This window comes from Delphinus delphis, chromosome 15 (assembly GCF_949987515.2).
Source record: "Delphinus delphis chromosome 15, mDelDel1.2, whole genome shotgun sequence".
Classification (NCBI taxonomy): domain Eukaryota; kingdom Metazoa; phylum Chordata; class Mammalia; order Artiodactyla; family Delphinidae; genus Delphinus; species Delphinus delphis.
In genome coordinates this window covers 61411685-61432902 of record NC_082697.1, presented here as the reverse complement: position 1 = coordinate 61432902, position 21218 = coordinate 61411685, and the positions used below count along the sequence as shown (strand labels likewise).

At 42.2% G+C, this 21218-nt stretch overlaps 1 protein-coding gene across 1 annotated transcript in view; it reads right to left on the bottom strand.

Annotated features, from left to right (window-relative positions):
• The window catches only part of BMERB1 (bMERB domain containing 1), a 119434-nt gene that overhangs the window by 97198 nt on the left and 1018 nt on the right, over positions 1 to 21218 (bottom strand). The gene's annotated exons all lie outside the window — the stretch shown is intronic.

The following is a 21218-nucleotide window of genomic DNA, read 5'->3' as shown; positions in this document are numbered from 1 at the left end:
GAATAAACAAAATGTGGTGTATTCATAAATGAAATATTATTCATAAAAAGGAATGAAGCACTGATACCTGCTACACCATGGATGAACCTTGAAAACGTGATGCTAAGTGAAAGAAGCCCAGCACAAAAGGTCACAAATTGTATGATTCCATGTATATGAAACATACAGAATAGGTAAATCCAAAGAGACAGAAAGCAGTAGGGGAAGGGGTACAGGGGGAGGGACTGTTTAATGATACAGGGTCTCCTTTTGGGGCAAAGAAATGTTTTGAAACTAGATAGAGGTGATGGTTGCACAACACTGTGAAAGTACTAAGTGCCACTGGATTGTACACTTTAAAACGGTTAAGGGTTAATTTTATGGTATGTGAAATTGACCTTAATAAATAAAATCTTGATCTCAGTAGAGAAGAAAGACATATAAAGCCAACCTAGTCCTGGCTTTGGATAAGCATTTGAGAAAGAAAGCCCTGCTACAAGGCAGAGCTGACCCTTACAAAAGCGGACCTCTTAGCTCCTGGATCCCAGCCCGGCCGCCTGCGCCCCTGCTGGGCTGCTCTTCTGGATGTCATTTGCACTTGTTTTAGATGTGCTCCGGGGACACCTTCCCTACATCTATTTAAACAGATGAAGACGGATGGATTGTGCAGTGGTGGACGGCAGGTCTCCAGCACTAACAGTGCACCGCAAACACGGAGTGGGTGAAATGGTCTCACCAGAAGTGCTGGGTGTGAAAGAACCAAATGGAACCAAAATGGAAATAATTTAAGCACTTTTGTTCCTTGTCACAATGATAGCTACTTTTAAGAGCCACCTGCATTTCACCCCTGGAGTAGGGCCTGGACAAATTTCCAGCTTTCAGCTGTTTTAATTCCTTCCTGGACTGAGGAGGGTGCTATAGACTGAATGTTTATGTCCCGCCCCAATTCATATATTAAAATCTAATCCCCCATGTGATGGTATTAGGAGGTGGGGCCTTTGGGAGGTGATTAGGTCATGAGGGTGGAGCCCTCATGAGTGGAATTAATGCCCTTATAACAGAGACCCCAGAAAGTCTCCCCACCCCCTTCCTCCACATGAGAACACAGCTAAAAGACAGTCATCTATGAACCAGGAAGCCCCTACCAGGCACTGGATTTGCCAGTGTCTTCATCTTGGACTTCTCAGCCTCCAGAATTGCGAGAGTGAAATTGCTGTTGTTTGAAAGCCCCCCAGTCTATGGTCTTCTGTCACAGCAGCCCGAATGGACCAAGACAAAGGGGTATAAACACAGGAAGAAAAACACGAAGTAAGGAAAGACTGGTTTGTCCCTTCCTCTGCTCATTATTGTCTATTTCCCAAATTTATCTCTGGGACCAGGATTATGGAGAGAGTTGTTTCTTTCTTCTGCCCTGGGATCACCAGGAGAAATTGGCAAGTGGACTGACTTCCCTGGTGGTGCAGTGGTTAAGAATCTGCCTGCCAATGCAAGGGACATGGGTTTGAGCCCTGGTCCAGGAAGATCCCACATGCCACGGAGAAACTAAGCCCTTGCGTCACAACTACTGAACCTGAACTCTACAGCCCATGAGCCACAACTATTGAGCCTGAGTGCCACAACTACTGAAGCCTGCACGCCTAGAGCCTATGCTCCGCAACAAGAGAAACCACCGTAATGAGAAGCCCACGCACTGCAATGAAGAGTAGCCCCACTGCTGCAACTAGAGAAAGCCCATGCACAACAACAAAGACCCAACGCAGCCAAAAATAAAATTATTAATTAAAAAAAAAAACAAAGAAATCTGGCACGTGGGAACTGCAATGGGAGAAGGTCTAAGTGGGAAGGGTCAGCATGGTGACAACCCAGAATCTTTAAAATTGGTTTCCACACACTATTTCGGTGCCTTTCCCTTTAAAAATATGGAAAGCCAATGGAATTTAATATAGTTGGAAGCTTACAAGTAACTAAAGGGGAAGTTATGGACTTTTTGATAGTCCTAGATTCAAATCCTTTCTCCGTTGATTAATGGGGCAAGATTTTCATCTCTCTGTTCCTGGATTTCCATATATATATTAATACACACACACACACAATGCTTTAACTTATAGGGTGGTAGAGGGGAGTAAATCAGATAAAACTGTATCTCTTCAATTTTGAGACCACTTTCTTCTCCCACATTTTAGCATTTCTGAAGTTAGGATGCCCCTTCCCCATCCCACAAATGCATAATTTAACATAAATGTATACATGTGATAATATTAAGTAGATTTTTTTAGTGAAGTTTTCCTTTTAATTTTCTTTTTTGCTTGACTCTCCATTGCCCCCACCTCACTCTGGCCCTCACATCAGCCCCGTCTCCCCCGCTCACTCCCCACCTTCCCCCAGGTAGCCTATAGCAACAACTTGTTATGCATTTTCCATGTTTTTCTCCGTACTAATAAAATCACACACATACAAACACGCACACATATCCATGGATGCATATATATTATATGTGATATATACAGAGAAAGACATTTTGTTTTATAAAAATGAGATCCTGTTATATACATTTTCCTTGATCTCATTTTTCTCCCTCAATAATACCTCTAAGACAACTATTACTACTCTAATTTATTCCTTTGTAACAGCTCCCTACCTTTCACAGTGGATGAACAATAATTTATTCAACCATTCTTCTACTCTTGGGCCTTCACTGTGTTCAGTGTTTTGGTTTTCTGTTTTTTGCACATACTCCCTTGTACACTGGTGCTTCTATTTCTGTTGGGTAGAGTCCCAGAGTCAGACTGCTGGGTCAAAGCATATGAGTATTTTAAACTTTAATAGATGTTATCTGACTGCTTTCCCCAAAGGCTGGAACACTCAACGATTTCACCAGCAGCATCTAAGATGACTCTGCTCTCCGCATGAAATTAAAAGGACTTTTAATGGACCAGTACATTTAATGCTGCCATGCTGTTTTTTGTTCTTGTTGTTCCAAAAAGATGTGATTGACTATGAATGGTGCATCCCACATTTGCTGACATCTAAGAATCAAGGAGATATGGTATATATGTCAAGCACCTTGCCCAGCCTACACCCATCATAGCATTCATGGTGCACTGCCAGTTCACAATAATAGTAGCTATTCCTGTTGTTTTGTATCTGATCTGAAAATCTTGCAACCTTCCCTCAAAGCAGGAAAGCAAGAAGGCTCATCTACCCACAGGAGCAGGAACAAACTTTCTAAAGCAGGAGATGGGCAGGTGATTTCGACCAAGACTCCAGCTAACTTTATTTCTTTTTAGTTTGATGATTTTGAAGGTTTGCAAAACACAGTTAAATCATTTGCATATCAATCTTTGTGGATTAACAGTGGCCCAATTCAGCAACTGGTGATTTTTTTGAATGTGAAGCTTCTGAGTGCTGGGTGATGTGATAGACACCGAGCATTCAGCATTCAGCAGTGAATGTAACACGCAGAGTTTCTGTGGTCATGGCACTCACAGGAAAACAGAATCAAGTAATTGCACTCCAGGTTAGCCCAGAAAACTTGGTTTGACCCTATTAGGACTCACTTTCTCAAGGGCCTGCAAAAACACACCTGTGGCCAAACAACTGAATTAATCTCTTGAAAACATTTAGCTATAAGGGCATCGGGTCAGCAAGCTGACTGAATTCTGTTTCTGAAGGACTGGGAGACACAGCAACATCTCTTGGTCCTTTGGTTTTGCAAAGAAGTTTTCTCAACTTTACTGAGGTATAATTGACAAAAATGTGATATTTAAAGTGTACATTGAGCTTCCGGGAAGATGGCAGAAGAGTAAGACGCGGAGATCACCTTCCTCCCCACAGATACACCAGAAATACATCTACACGTGCAACAACTCCTACAGAACACCTACTGAACGCTGGCAGAAGACCTCAGACCTCCCAAAAGGCAATAAACCTCCCACGTACCTGGGTAGGGCAAAAGAAAAAAAAAATAAACATAGACAAAAGAATAGGAACGGGACCTGCACCAGTGGGAGGGGGCTGTGAAGGAGGAAAAGTTTCCACACACTAGGAAGCCCCTTCGCGGGCGGAGACTGCGGGTGGTGAAGGGGGAAAGCTTCGGAGCCGCGGAAGAGAGCACAGCAACGGGGTGCGGAGGGCAAAGCGGAGAGATTCCCGCACAGAGGATCAGGGCCGACCGGCACTCACCAGCTCGAGAGGCTTGTCCGCTCACTGCCAGGGCGGGCGGGGCAGGGAGTTGAGGCTCGGGCTTCGGTCGGAGCGCCGGGAGAGGACTGGGGTTGGCGGCGTGAACACAGCCTGCAGCGGGTTAGTGCACCGCGGCTAGCCGGGAGGGAGTCCGGGGAAAAGTCTGGAGCTGCCGAAGAGGCAAGAGACTTTTTCTTCCCTCTTTGTTTCCTGGTGCGCGAGGAGAGGGGATTAAGAGCGCTGCTTGAAGGGGCTCCAGAGACTGGCGCGAGCGGCGGCTAAAAGCGCGGACCCCAGAGACGGGCATAAGACGCTAAGGCTGTTGCTGCCGCCGCCAAGAAGCCCGTGTGCGAGCACAGGTCACTATCCACACCTCCCTTCCGGGGAGCCTGTGCAGCCCGCCACTGCCAGAGTCCCGCGACCCAGGGACAACTCCCCTGGGAGAACGCACGGCGCGCCTCAGGCTGGTGTAACGTCACGCGGCGCGCCTCAGGCAGGTGCAACGTCACGCGGCGCGCCTCAGGCTAGTGCAACGTCACGCCAGCCTCTGACGCCGTAGGCCCGCCCCGCACTCCGTGACCCTCCCTACCCCGGCCTGAGTGAGCCAGAGCTCCCAATCAAAGGCTCCTTTAACCCTGTCCTGTCTGAGCGAAGAACAGACGCCCTCCTGCGACCTACACGCAGAGGTGGGGCCAAATCCAAAGCTGAGCCCCTGGGAGCTGTGAGAAAAAAGAAGAGAAAGGGAAATCTCTCCCAGCAGCCTCAGAAGCAGCGGATTAAAGCTCCACAATCAACTTGATGTACCCTGCATCTGTGGAATACATGAATAGACAACGAATCATCCCAAATTGAGGAGGTGGACTTTGAGAGCAAGATTTATGATTTTTTTCCCCTTTTCCTCTTTTTGTGAGTGTGTATGTGTATGCCTCTGTGTGAGATTTTGTCTGTATAGCTTTGCTTCCACCATTTGTCCTAGGGTTCTATCCGTCCGTTTTTTTCTTGTTTTGTTTTGTTTTCTTAATAATTACTTTTTTATTTTAATAACTTTATTATACTTTATCTTACTTTATTTTATTTTACTTTATCTTTCTTTCTTTTTTCCTTCCTTCCCTCCTTCCTTCCTCCCTCCCTCCTTCCCTCCCTCCCTCCCTCCCTCCGTTCTTTCTTTCTTTCTTTCTTTCTTTCTTTCTTCTAATTCTTTCTTTCTACTTTTGCTCCCTTTTATTCTGAGCCGTGTGGATGAAAGGCTCTTGGTGCTGCAGTCAGGAGTCAGTGCTGTGCCTCTGAGGTGGGAGAGCCAACTTTAGGACACTGGTCCACAAGAGACCTCCCAGCTCCACATAATATCAAATGGTGAAAATCTCCCAGAGATCTCCATCTCAACAACAGCACCCAGCTTCACTCAACGACCAGCAAGCTACAGTGCTGGATATCCTGTGCCAAACAACTAGCAAGACAGGAACACAACCCCACACATTAGCAGAGAGGCTGCCTAAAATCATAATAAGGCCACAGACACACCAAAACACACCACCAGACACGGACCTGCCCACCAGAGAGACAAGATCTAGCCTCATCCACCAAAACACAGGCACTAGTCCCCTCCACCAGGAAGCCTACACAACCCACTGAACCAACCTTAGCCACTGGGGACAGACACCAAAAACAACGGGAACTACGAACCTGCAGCCTGCAAAAAGGAGACCCCAAACACAGTAAGATAAGCAAAATGAGAAGACAGAAAAACACACAGCAGATGAAGGAGCAAGATAAAAATCCACCAGACCTAACGAATGAAGAGGAAATAGACAGTCTACCTGAAAAAGAATTCAGAATAATGATAGTAAAGATGATCCAAAATCTTGGAAGTAGAATGGACAAAATGCAAGAAACATTTAACAAGGACCTAGAAGAACTAAAGATGAAACAAACAACGATGAACAACACAATAAATGAAATTAAAACTACTCTAGATGAGATCAATAGCAGAATAACTGAGGCAGAAGAACAGATAAGTGATCTGGAAGATAAAATAGTGGAAATAACTACTGCAGAGCAGAATAAAGAAAAAAGAATGAAAAGAACAGAGGACAGTCTCAGAGACCTCTGGGACAACACTAAATGCAACAACATTCGAATTATAGGGGTTCCAGAAAAAGAAGAGGAAAAGAAAGGGACTGAAAAAATATTTGAAGAGATTATAGTTGAAAACTTCCCTAATATGGGAAAGGAAATAGTTAACCAAGTCCAGGAAGCACAGAGAGTCCCATACAGGATAAATCCAAGAAGAAATATGCCAAGATACATATTAATCAAACTGTCAAAAATTAAATACAAAGAAAACATATTAAAAGCAGCAAGGGAAAAACAACAAATAACACACAAGGGAATCCCCATAAGGTTAACAGCTGATCCTTCAGCAGAAACTGCAAGCCAGAAGGGACTGGCAGGACATATTTAAAGTGATGAAGGAGAAAAACCTGCAACCAAGATTACTCTACCCAGCAAGGATCTCATTCAGATTTGATGGAGAAATTAAAACCTTACAGACAAGCAAAAGCTGAGAGAGTTCAGCACCACCAAACCAGCTTTACAACAACTGCTAAAGGAACTTCTCTAGGCAAGAAACACAAGAGAAGGAAAAGACCTACAACAACGAACCCAAAACAATTAAGAAAATGGGAATAGGAACATACATATCGATAATTACCTTACACGTAAATAGACTAAATGCTCCCACCAAAAGACACAGATTGGCTGAATGGATACGAAAACAAGATTTATTTGCTGTCTACAAGAGACCCACTTCAGACCTAGGGACACATACAGACTGAAAGTAAGGGGATGGAAAAAGATATTTCATGCAAATGGAAACCAAAAGAAAGCTGGAGTAGCAATTCTCATATCAGACAAAATAGACTTTAAAATAAAAACTATTAGAAGAGACAAAGAAGGACACTACATAATGATCAAGGGATCAATCCAAGAAGAAGATATAACAATTGTAAATATGCACCCAACATAGAAGCACCTCAGTACATAAGGCAAATACTAACAGCCATAAAAGGGGAAATCGACAGTAACACATTCATAGTATGGGACTTTAACACCCCACTTTCACCAATGGACAGATCATCCAAAATGAAAATAAATAAGGAAACACAAGCTTTAAATGATACATTAAACAAGATGGACTTAATTGATATTTATAGGACATTCCATCCAAAAACAACAGAATATACATTTTTCTCAAGTGCTCATGGAACACTCTCCAGGGTAGATCATATCTTGGGTCACAAGTCAAGCCTTGGTAAATTTAATAAAATTGAAATCGTATCAAGTATCTTTTCCGACCACAACGCTATGAGACTAGATATCAATTACAGGAAAAGATCTGTAAAAAATACAAACACATGGAGGCTAAACAATACACTACTTAATAACAAAGTGATCACTGAAGAAATCAAAGAGGAAATCAAAAATTACCTAGAAACAAATGACAATGGAGACACGACGACCCAAAATCTACGGGATGCAGCAAAAGCAGTTCTAAGAGGGAAGTTTATAGCAGTACAAGCCCACCTTAAGAAACAGGAAACATCTCGAATAAACAACCTAACCTTGCACCTAAAGCAATTAGAGAAAGAAGAATAAAAAAAAACCAAAGTTAGCAGAAGGAAAGAAATCATGAAAATCAGATCAGAAATAAATGAAAAAGAAATGAAGGAAACGATAGCAAAGATCAATAAAACTAAAAGCTGGTTCTTTGAGAAGATAAACAAAATTTATAAACCATTAGCCAGACTCATCAAGAAAAAAAGGGAGAAGACTCAAATCAATACAATTAGAAATGAAAAAGGAGAAGTAACAACTGACACTGCAGAAATACAAAAGATCATGAGAGATTACTACAAGCAACTCTATGCCAATAAAATGGACAACCTGGAAGAAATGGACAAATTCTTAGAAATGCACAATCTGCCAAGACTGAATCAGGAAGAAATAGAAAATATGAACAGACCAATCACAAGCACTGAAATTGAAACTGTGATTAAAAATCTGCCAACAAACAAAAGCCCAGGACCAGATGGCTTTACAAGCGAATTCTATCAAACATTTAGAGAAGAGCTAACATGTATCCTTCTCAAACTCTTCCAAAATATAGCAGAGGGAGGAACACTGTCAAACTCATTCTACGAGGCCACCATCACCTTGGTACCAAAACCAGACAAGGATGTCACAAAGAAAGAAAACTACAGGCCAATACCACTGATGAACATAGATGCAAAAATCCTCAACAAAATACTAGCAAACAGAATCCAACAGCACATTAAAAGGAACATACACCATGATCAAGTGGGATTTATTCCAGGAATGCAAGGATTCTTCAATATACGCAAAACAATCAATGTGATAAACCATATTAACAAATGGAAGGAGAAAAACCATATGATCATCTCAATAGATGCAGAGAAAGCTTTCGACAAAATTCAACACCCATTTATGATAAAAACCCTGCAGAAAGTAGGCATAGAGGGAACTTTCCTCAACATAATAAAGGCCATATATGACAAACCCACAGCCAACATCGTCCTCAATGGTGAAAAACTGAAAGCATTTCCACTAAGATCAGGAACAAGACAAGGTTGCCCACTCTCACCACTCTTATTCAACATAGTTTTGGAAGTTTTAGCCACAGCAATCAGAGAAGAAAAGGAAATAAAAGGAATCCAAATTGGAAAAGAAGAAGTAAAGCTGTCACTGTTTGCAGATGACATGATACTATACATAGAGAATCCTAAAGATGCTACCAGAAAACTACTAGAGCTAATCAATGAATTTGGTAAAGTAGCAGGATACAAAATTAATGCACAGAAATCTCTGGCATTCCTATACACTAATGATGAAAAATCTGAAAGTGAAATCAAGAAAACACTCCCATTTACCACTGCAACAAAAAGAATAAAATATCTAGGAATAAACCTACCTAAGGAGACAAAAGACCTGTATGCAGAAAATTATAAGACCCTGATGAAAGAAATTAAAGATGATACAAATAGATGGAGAGATATACCATGTTCTTGGATTGGAAAAATCAACATTGTGAAAATGACTCTACTACCCAAAGCAATCTACAGATTCAATGCAATCCCTATCAAACTACCAATGGCATTTTTCACAGAACTAGAACAAAAAATTTCACAATTTGTGTGGAAACACAAAAGACCCCGAATAGCCAAAGCAATCTTGAGAACGAAAAACGGAGCTGGAGGAATCAGGCTTCCTGACTTCAGACTATACTACAAAGCTACAGTAATCAAGACAGTATGGTACTGGCACAAAAACAGAAATATAGATCAATGGAACAAGATAGAAAGCCCAGAGATAAACCCACGCACATATGGTCACCGTATCTTTGATAAAGGAGGCAGGAATGTACAGTGGAGAAAGGACAGCCTCTTCAATAAGTGGTGCTGGGAAAACTGGACAGGTACATGTAAAAGTATGAGATTAGATCACTCCCTAACACCATACACAAAAATAAGCTCAAAATGGATTAAAGACCTAAATGTAAGGCCAGAAACTATCAAACTCTTAGAGGAAAACATAGGCAGAACACTCTATGACATAAATCACAGCAAGGTCCTTTCTGACCCACCTCCCAGAGAAATGGAAATAAAAACAAAAATAAACAAACGGGACCTAATGAAACTTCAAAGCTTTTGCACAGCAAAGGAAACCATAAACAAGACCAAAAGACAGCCCTCAGAATGGGAGAAAATATTTGCAAATGAAGCAACTGACAAAGGATTAATCTCCAAAATTTATAAGCAGCTCATGCCCCTGAATAACAAAAAAAACAAACAACCCAATACAAAAATGGGCAGAAGACCTAAAAAGACATTTCTCCAAAGAAGATATACAGACTGCCAACAAACACATGAAAGAATGCTCAACATCATTAATCATTAGAGAAATGCAAATCAAAACTACAATGAGATATCATCTCCCACCAGTCAGAATGGCCATGATCAAAAAATCTAGAAACAATAAATGCTGGAGAGGGTGTGGAGAAAAGGGAACCCTCTTGCACTGTTGGTGGGAATGTAAATTGATAGAGCCACTGTGGAGAACAGTATGGAGGTTCCTTAAAAACCTACAAATAGAACTACCATATGACCCAGCAATCCCACTACTGGGCATATACCCTGAGAAAACCATAATTCAAAAAGAGTCATGTACCAAAATGTTCATTGCAGCTCTATTTACAATAGCCCGGAGATGGAAACAACCTAAGTGCCCATGTTCGGATGAATGGGTAAAGAAGATGTGGCACATATATACAATGGAATATTACTTAGCCATAAAAAGAAACGAAATTGAGCTATTTGTATTGAGATGGATAGACCTAGAGTCTGTCATATAGAGTGAAGTAAGTCAGAAAGAGAAAGACAAATACCGTATGCTAACACATATATATGGAATTTAAGGGGAAAAAATGTCATGAAGAACCTAGGGGTAAGACAGGAATAAAGACACAGACCTACTAGGGAATGGACTTGAGGATATGGGGAGGGGGAAGGGTAAGCTGTGACAAAGCCAGAGTTAGGCATGGACATATATACACTACCAAACGTAGGGCAGATATCTAGTGGGAAGCAGCCTCATAGCACAGGGAGATCAGCTCGGTGCTTTGTGACCACCTAGAGGGGTGGGATAGGGAGGGTGGGAGGGAGGAAGATGCAAGAGGGAAGAGATATGGGAACATATGTATATGTATAACTGATTCACTTTGTTATAAAGCAGAAACTAACACACCATTGTAAAGCAATTATACTCCAATAAAGATGTTAAAAAAAATAAAGTGTACATTGTGGTGATTTGATATAGGTAAACATTGTGAAAAGATTCTCACCATGTAGTTAGCTAAAACATTTATCACCACACGTTTATATATTTGTTTATTTTTTTGGTGAGGACATTTAAGTTCTACTCTCTTTGCAAATTTCAATGATATAATTCAGTATTATCAACTATAGTCATCATGTTTTATACTAGATCCTCAGACCTCATCTTTTTAAAAAAAAGTTTATTGGAGTATAGTTGATTTACAATGTTGTGTTTGTTTCAGGGGTACAGAAAAGTGAATCAGTTAAACATATACATAGATCCACTCTTTTTTTTTTTTCTTTTAAGATACTTTTCCCATATAGGCCATTACAGAGTATTGAGTAGAGTTCCCTGTGCTATACAGCAAGTTCTTATCAGACCTCCTTCATCTTATACCTGAAAGCTGGTAGGTACCCTTTTACCAACCTCTTCCCATTTCCCCCCTCCCCCAGCCCCTAGCAACCACTTTTCTACTGTTTCTATGAGACTGATTTTTTTTTTTTAGATTCCACATGTGTGATATCGTGCACTATTTGTCTTTCTAACTTATGTCACTTAGCAAAATGCCTTCAAGTTCCATCCATTTTGTCACAAATGGCAGGATTTCCTTCTTTCTCATGGCTGAATGATATTCCATTGTATATATACAGCACATCTTTTTTATCCATTCATCGGCTGATGGACACTTAGGTTGTTTCCATGTCTTGGCTATTGTGAATAATGCTGCAGTGAGCATGGGGGTGTAGAGGGCTCTTTGATACCCTGTTTCCATTTCCTTCAGATATATTCCCAGAAGTGAGATTGCTGGATCATATAGTAGTTCTATTTTTTCCAAAAGACCTTAAGTCACCTGAAGGCAGGGACTATAGATGTCCTACTCAAAGGGCTACTGTATTCTAAAGAGCTTAGCATAATATCTGGCATATAAGAGGCTATCATTAAATATGTATTCAATGGATGAGGAAATGAATGGATGAATGGACAAATACATGAATGAATGACTTACCTGTTTGGGAATTTTAAATAAACTGATTAATTAGTGTCATGCCTTATAGTTATTTTCCAATTTGCATTTTATGAAATCTAGACATACTTGTCACCATCTTGTAATGCAGTTGTTGTTCGTGATTTATCCAAATAAATATGTCCCTGGAAACCCTAGTCTAGTGCAAACAGCCTGGGCTGTTGTGTCCTTGCTCAGTCCATACTGGCTGCACCCCTTCCCTGGGGTGAGTCCTTAACCTGTGTCCCCACTTACAAAGGGCCATGATGACTTCTGCCCTTTGCCCTTTTTTGTAAAGAGTAAATTAGAAAACACAGGAAAAGTATAAACTGGAAAGTGCTATAAAGGTAAGAGGCCATTACTGTTACTTCTGCCGACACCCATAATCCATGCACCTCTTTAAAACCTACTGAAAGTGCGAATAAGCAGCACTGGTGCTGATGTATTTAAATTCCGAAGGCCTCAGGCTAACAACAGTTATTTCCCACCTGTCACATTGCCTATGTTTAGAAGACCCTCTTTCTTTCCTCTCCGTAATCAACCACCAATGCTTTTTCCCTTCCAGATGTCTGCCTGGTTAGTCCCTTCCTCCCAACCCACTGCCACTGCTTTAGACGCCAGTCCCTGTGAACTCACGATCAGATGATTCCAAAACACGCCTGGTTGGTCCTCCACCGCCCCGGAGTCCCTGCCCTTCCATCCCGTCTGCAACCACTGCCAGACAAGTCTTCCTAAGATGCTACTTTCTTTACCTCTGCCCCTTGTCCTGCAGTGGCTCCATGCAGCCTGTCATTTTTAATCTGCTCAAGTCTAGGGGCCCTGATCAATCAACCCTGGACTTCCCCAATCCACCAGTGCAGCCAAGTTCATGCATGCCTCCAACAATCTCCTTACACATCATCACCTCCACACTTTTCCTGAGGCCAGACCGCCCACTTTAACTTTCCTCTTTTCCTTCTTTCCAATTGTTTAAATACTACCCAGTTAAGGTCCACTTTATATCCTGTTCTGTCAGTATCATCATCATCAACACCATCACCATCATTTAGGGAGACTGTGGCTTTCCACATTCTCTGCAAGGGCTTTCCACATTATCTCACTGAATCTTCCTCATTACCCTATGAGGCAGGTCTTCTTACTATCTCCATTTTATAGATGAGAAGACGAGGGACTTCCCTGGCGGTCCAGTTGTTAAGACTCTACGCTCCCAATGCAGGTTCAATCCCTGGCTGGGGAACAAAGATCCTGTATGCTGCACAGTGCGGGCCCCCCCCCCACCAAAAAAAAAAAGCTATGTATAGCTGAGAAGATGAAATTCAGAGAGGTTAAGTAACTAACCCAAGGTCACAGAGCTAATAAGTGTTAAAGTCATGATTCAAATGCAGGCAGAATTCCCACTCTCAAACACTAGACTGTCCATGAAATCTTTCTTGGTCACCCCCAGGGAGGCCTCTCTCTGGGAAGCTACAAGTTTTCAAAACAGGAAAATTCTTCTGCTGCATTTCTGTAAATGTCTTTAAGCTCCCACCGCAGTTTTACCCTGAAGGCACTCTGAAGCAGTGAGACGTAGTCCTCAAGTTTACAAGGGATGCGTTTGTAATGGAAAAGGAAATTAATGAGCCAGAGAACAGAATCAGTACTAAGAAACCCAGAGAAGTGTCTAACCGACCTTATCTGTATCTGTATTAAGAGCGGTTTTACTAATCCCAGGAAATAAGAAAGGCAGTAGGATGAAGTCACCCGTGCTGGGTTCAAGTTCCAGCTCTGCCACTTACTAGCAGACTGGCATCGGGCAAGTTGCTTAATCTCTTTGAGTCTCAGTTTCCTCATCTGTAAAATAGAGCAATAAATGGCTCCATTGCACCTCACATCATAGGGTGTGTTGGAAGGAGTAAATTAGAGCATGCACGTAAACACGTGCTTGGAGCAGGCACATAGTAAGTGTTCAGTGTATGATATTTCTTACCATCATTCTCTTCTACTTCTCTTAAAATCACTAGTTTTGCTCCTTTAATGTCAAGGCATTTTAACTAAAAAATAACTATCAGTAAGTCAGACTCTGACTCATTCAAACAAACAAAAATCCCCAAACTTAATTCTAGCAGTCTAGTCCTTGGTCACCCCACGTGGACCCTGCAGGAAATGTGGAGCTGAGCCTTCTCCTGTCTAGCCTCCTACAAACTTATCTGGACTCCAAAATGCACTCACCTCCTGCCCGTCTTGTCTCCCTCACTTTTTAAGAGCCTAGCAAGCATGACTGATCCAGCTGTAGTTCCTGGGTAAAATGTGCACGTGTGCCATTCCCTCTGCCTGGAATGCTGTTCCCCTCATTCAGTGATGAAATGTTGTTCACCTTTTCAGCCTACTTCAAGAGTCCTTTTCTCTTCCAGACCCCAGGACCATCCCTCGGTGTGACCACTTGGACCTACAATATATTTGTTATTATATTATATAAATTATACCTGTATTTATTTATTTTTTATTTTTTGGGTGTGCCACACGGCTTGTGGGATCTTAGTTCCCTGAATAGGGATCGAACCTGGGCGCCTGGCAATGAGAGCACTGAGTCCTAACCACTGGACCGCCAGGGAATTCCCATCTTAACCATTTCTAAGTGTACAGTTCCATGGTATTAAGTACATTCCCATTTCACAGATGAAGAGAGTGGGGTCCAGGGAAGTTAGGCAACTTGTCCAAGATCACAGTGTTGGGAAGCAGCAGAGGGAGGATTGGAACACAGCCAGCCAGAGAACTCCTTAATGGTGAAGTCTGGGTCTTCTTCATTAGCTAACGCATAGTAGGGGCTCAAGCCCATCGGGTAAGTGAATAGTTAGGGAATGAGTGGATTGTATGGTAAACATCCTTGGGGGAGCTTTGTGAGTGATGTTCTGAAGCGCTACACATAAAAAGCCTCCACCTGTGCTTGTCTCCAGCCCTCAGGATCATCCAGGTAACAGGTGATTCACATGAGTGAAACAGACCCCAAGGTTTCTTTCCAAGGGGAAAGAAACAGAAAAAAAAAAAAAAAAGTGGTGCATGGCCTTTGGGATCTCCACCTCCTTGCCTGAGGCTGGCAGCTCACCTGAAATGCCCTTCTCCCCTCTCTTCACCCACTGAAACCCTGCTCAGCCTTCAGGTCCAGTGCAAACACTCCTCCTACTGTCATGCTGGAGCCCCCAGGAAGAGCCAATCTCTTCTTCTGCTCGTTTCCCACTTGTACCTTCATTTAGCATCTATTTCATACTGTTTATACCGGTTTATAATATATATCATGATGTTCTTCACATTTGTGCTCCCCTTCCTCAAATCTGTAAGCTTCCTCAGAGTAGGGGCTGTGTCTTATTTCATCTCTAATCTCTGCAACATCTAGCGCGGTGCCACGAATAAAAGACACTGACTAGGAATATCTAGAGTCAAAGAGAGCTAGAATCAGGCTCCAGCTCTACCATTCACTAGCTTCGTGGCCTTCAGCTTTCTTAACCTCCTTAAGCCTCAGTTTCCCCATCTATGAAAGGGGCATAATTATCTGCTGACCTAATAGAGTTGTTAGAATTTAATAAGCTCCAGTTCATAGCTAAGGCTCACTAACTACTATTATTATTAATAAGTGTTTAATAATTAATCCAAGACCAAGAATAGGCATAACTGATTTTTCCTTCAATGGACATACAAGAAGGAAACGCTTGCAAAAATGAAACTTAGAATACCGAATAAACAGAGCTATGTAAATAATTGGTTTTGTTCAAAGGACATACAAGATAATATCATATTCATCATCTTTGCCTTCCTGCTATTATGGTTCCTGCAATAAAGTTACACAGTCAGCTGCCTCTCCAGGGAGACTGCAGAGACTAGCACACCTCCTAAACATTAACCCGATGCTCAGTCTCCCAAAAGGTGGTCCATGTTGCCTTTACCCTTGTCACTCCTTTCACACTAAGGAAATTCCTACCACTTATCCAAAATGGGATTGATTAGGAAGGACCCTGAGACTACAGCGAACAGTGATTACATCGATCACCACTTGCCCCATGGTCTGATTCTTCATCTAGTAGCCGATGTGACCTTTTAAAAACAAAAACCAGCTCATGTTAGTTAAGCTAGACAATCAGCAGCAGCTTCTACAACAAGAATAAAATCTGTACTTTCTTTTTTTTAATCACAACCTACAAGGTCCTACCCAGTCTGGCTCCTTGCTGATTTATCTCCTCTCTCTACCCTGACCCTCCCGGTTCCAGCCACCCTGGCCTTCTGTCTCTTCCTCTAACATACCAAGGCCCTTTGCATTTGCTTCTTGGATCCTTGACATTTACATGGCAAAGTGTCACCTCCTTAGGAAAGCATTTCCTGACCACTGGACGGGAAATATCCCTCCCCTATTAATTCCCATATAACACATCATCATCTGAACGACATTATTTATTTGCTTATGTATTGTCTGTCACCTTCACTCCCAGCCCACTTCCTGCTTTCCCCTTGAATAGAAGCTCCATGCAGGCAGGAACCTTGCCTGTCTTGCCCCACACTGTGTCTGAGCCCCTAGAACACTGCCTGGCACTTATAAAGCAGTTAATACCTATTTATTGAATGAATAAATGGGGAAGGGGGAGCAGATTATGGTAATTTTTCACTTTTTATTTTTATATTTCAGATGAGTTTGAATTCTTTATAAAGTGCATGTACTACTTCTGTAATAAGAAAAGAGAAATAAGACTAAAACAAAACTGAAATAATAAAATTAGCATATTTAATCAAATAGATGAAAGTAACACAAATTCTTTCCCAAGTATCTATAATATACATTGCCGGCAATTCATATTTTTCAGTCTCCACACTGTTTATTAAACCTGAAACATTGGCCAGTTTAATGATCTGTTTGCCAGTCGGCACACACCCTTGGATTTTTAAATAATTGTCATCTCTCCTGGGCTTATAGAAAGATTATCGTTTGAGCTTTCCACTTTATTCCAATCTCCTACTCATAAGCACATTTATTTCCACCTCTACGCTTTTGCCAATGCTGTTATCTCTCCTGGCATCTCCTACCCGCTGTGCCACCATCCCCCACCTCCCCTGTCCAAAATCTTGATCATCCTTTAAGGCACACTCAAATCTTTCAAGAAACGGCCATGACCACCGACAACTGTGCTTTTAAAAAGCTCTGTGCTTTGTCAAAAGGCACCTTGTCTTTGTGTCTCCCCTAATTAATTACAGTTGGTTGAAAGCAATACTTTTATATATCTAACCACACTGAAATGTCACTATGCATTTTCCAACTGAGTAAAAAAAAACAAAAAACCTACTCACTTCTAGTGGAAAAATGTTGTCAGAAGTGGATGGGAGGGCTTTCCTGGTGGCGCAGTGGTTAAGAATCCACCTGCCAATGCAGGGGACACGGGTTCGAGCCCTGGGCCGGGAAGATCCCACATGACACGGAGCAACTGAGCCCGCGAGCCACAACTACTGAAGCCCGTGTGCCACAACTACTGAAGCCCGCATGCCTAGAGCCCGTGCTCCGCAAGGAGAAGCCACCGCAATGAGAAGCCCGTGCACCACAACAAAGAGTAGCCCCCCTGATCACCGCAACTAGAGAAAGCCCATGCACAGCAATGAAGACCCAACGCAGCCAAAAATAAATAAATAAATGTATTTAAAAAAAAAAAAAGAATAAGTGGATGGGATCAATTCCTTAGACTCTTTCTCAAAGGAGAAAATACTAAGTGGTTTCCAAGGGTGCAAAAGCCGTTTCCTACACCTTCCCATAAGGAAAAAGGTGGTATCTACACAATCATTACCTGGAACTTACAAAGAAATGCACGCAAGGAAAAACTGGCAGGCTGGAATAATCTCCTCCAATGCTATTGGGCACCATCCTCTTATGTCCTATTGCTGTGGTCCCCAACCTTTTTTGGCACCAGGGACCGGTTTCGTGGAAGACAATTTTTCCACGGACCGGGGGTGGGGGGACGGTTTCAGGATGATTCATGGGCATTACATTTACTGTGCACTTTACTTCTATTATTATTACATTGTAATATATAATGAAATAATTATACAACTCACCATAATACAGAATCAGTGGGAGCCCTGAGCTTGTTTTCACTTGCCACTCACTGATAAGGTTTTGATATGAGTCTGCAAGCAATTGATTTGTTATGGTCTCTGTGCAGGCAAACCTCTCTGCTAATGATAATCTGTATTTGCAGCCGCTCCCCAGCGCTGGCATCACCACCTCAGCTCCACCTCAGATCATCAGGCATTAGATTCTCATAAGGAGCGCGCAACCTAGATCCCTCGCATGCGCAGTTCACGGTAGGGTTCGAGCTCCTATGAGAATCTAATGCCGCAGCTGACCTGACAGGAGGCGGAGCTCAGGCGGTAGTGCAATGATAGGGAGAGTCTGTAAATACCGATGATGCTTCGCTCACCTGCCCGCTGCTCACCTCCTGCTGTATGGCCTGGTTCCTAACAGGCCACAGGCTGATACCGGTCCATGGCCCGGGGTTGGGGACCCCTGCCCTATTGTGACAACCATTCAGCATGGATTGAGCGCTTACTGTATGTCAAGCACTGTGCTAAATGCATTATATACATTATCTCATTTAATCCTCCCAACAGCCTGAAGTGGTCCTTACTATCCTGTTGGAAGATGTCACTGAGAGGATGGAACTGCCAGCTGACTCTTGAGCAGGACTGGGGTCATCGGAGGCTCCTCACCCCTCCCGTCCTTGAAATGTATATTCCACCCATTCTTCTTGCACTAGGAGCCAGTTCAAGGATGCGGCTTTGAGAGAGTAGGATGTTGTTGAGACCATCAGGATGGGATACACCACTGAACCCCATTAAGGCCTCTATGTAAACTGTTGAGATTCTGGCGGGCCGGTGCAGAGATCTTGTGGCGCCCAAGACAAGCCTCATATGTAAGTTCCCTTGTTGCTAAACCTGCCACCTACCAATCTGGAGTGGCTGTCTCTTTCTTTGGCCTCTTCTTGCCCTCTGAGTACGGGACCAGTTTCAGATTTCAGCTGGCAAGTTCCCAAGGGTTCAAACCAACATATCCCCATTTTATAGATGAGACAGCTAACTTACAGAACGGTTCAGCAATTTTCCCAGGGTGACAAAGCAACAAGGTGTTAGAGCTGGTTTGGATCCATGTCACCTGATTTCAAAACTCTCATTCTTAGCTACTATACTATTTATATCTTCTACCTAGAAACTCTAGCTAACATTAAAGAGAATGGTTAATACAACCTTAACTGAAAATGACCAGTTTTGCAATCTTTTTCCCCTTTTCAAGTCTTTTTAAGTAACACCTACTCAGTGTTTAACATAAAATATTTAAATATGTGTAAAAGTTAAACAGAGAGTGTCTTCTTTTTAATGGGCCTCTCTTTTTCTCCAGCATTTCCTGCATAGCGACATTGGCTTGACAATTATTATGCCACAGAATCAATAGTACTAATTTTCACACTTCATTAATAAATAAGTGGAGGCCCCAGATGTTATGGGATGGATCCACAGATCCCCTGGGAGTTGAGAGAGAGTCCAAAAAGAAAAAAAAGTCCACTTAAAAAAAAAAAAAAGTTAGGCTGCAGACAAGAGTCTAGAGATCAAAAGTCTAGATTCAAAAGTGAAACTCTGAAAAAAAAAAAAAAGTGAAACTCTGGATCAGTGCTTTAAGAAGATTTTGAATTTGAATAGGTAAAAATGAAAGAAAAAAAAAGATTTGGGGATCCACACCAAAAGCAGATCAGAAACTGTGGTCTTGCATCTGAATGGGAAGCAAGAGTGAGAATCTTTGTTGGTTTGGAAGAGAGAGGATAAGAAAGCCTTTCCGCCAACCTTTTAACAGTTTGCAGCCTAAGACTTAGAAGTACAAAAATTTCAGGAGCAAAAATGCTATAAATCAGGTTTTCACTGCAATTTTTCTGTATGCTTGAAATTTTTCCTAATAAAGTGGTGAGAACATAAAAAAACATAAGAGAATTACTAGGGACCTGGCCAACATTGCAGCTTTAGTCCATAGTGTTGATTTATGTAATTCTTTGCAAAGGATAAAAACAGGTTCTTTCTACAGATGTAGTAACAAAATAATGGAAGCAGCCAATATATTCAGCACTTACCTTGAGCTCTACCTACATCATCTTATTGAATGTTCACAATTAAGCCATAAGGTATGTATTATTATCATCTCCCTTTCAGAGAACAGAGGCAGAGTGAGGCTTAAAAAAAATGTGACTAGTTATAAATTCAGTCACATGTCAGCAAGGGGGCAGAGCCAGGATTCAAACCCAGGGCTTCTATTCTGCACAGACCCAGTAGTCTTCCAAGGCCACCGTGAACTCCAGAGACCAACAGGCTGCCACATACTTAAAATCACTGAATGTGTTCTGGGACTCTCAACAGATTTAGAAAGCTTCCTGAAAATGTGAAAGCAATACACCTTCAGGTTAAAAGCAGAGAGGGGTGCAGGGGCCCAACAAACCTGAGTTCAAATCCTGACTCTGCCACTTAAATCACCTCACCTAGCAAGCCCCAATTTTTCCATCTATGTAAGGGGAGTCATAAGTCATAATATTCCCCTCAAGGAGGCTGTTCCAGGGATTGAATGAGAGGATGCATTTAAAGTTCTTAGCACAGGCAAGACCTAATACATGGCAATCTATCAACAAAAGGCAGCCATTGTGGGTATTATTTTGAGCTTGCAGGAAGACCAGAGACCCTCAGCCCTCATGTCATGTTAAAGTACCAAAGCCAAAGGGTTTTGAAAGGATGAAACGGGAGGAAGGACCCATATTTTAAAAGGAGAAAGAAAAGAAAAGGAGAGAGGCTGGACACACTCTGGTTTCCAGGTGCAGAACTAAGACATTTGACTGTGATTTCTACTTGAACCCATGAAAACCAGAGTACAGTTGAGCCATTCTAAAAAGATCTTCTTAATTTGTAATTACAGGTATGGAGAAAGCACACACACACACAATCTTCTACCAGGTGAAGACAGGAAAAGAGCATATTCACAATACTTCGGTCCAACATAGCTCAGCGCCAAGGCAGGAAGCTGAGGGTCCTTGTGAAGGGCGAGACGGCCCTTCCCAGCCCGGATGGAGGTACGGAGCTAAAGCAAGCAGTGCAAGGGCAGGGGACTGCTAAGCGCCCGGGGTTT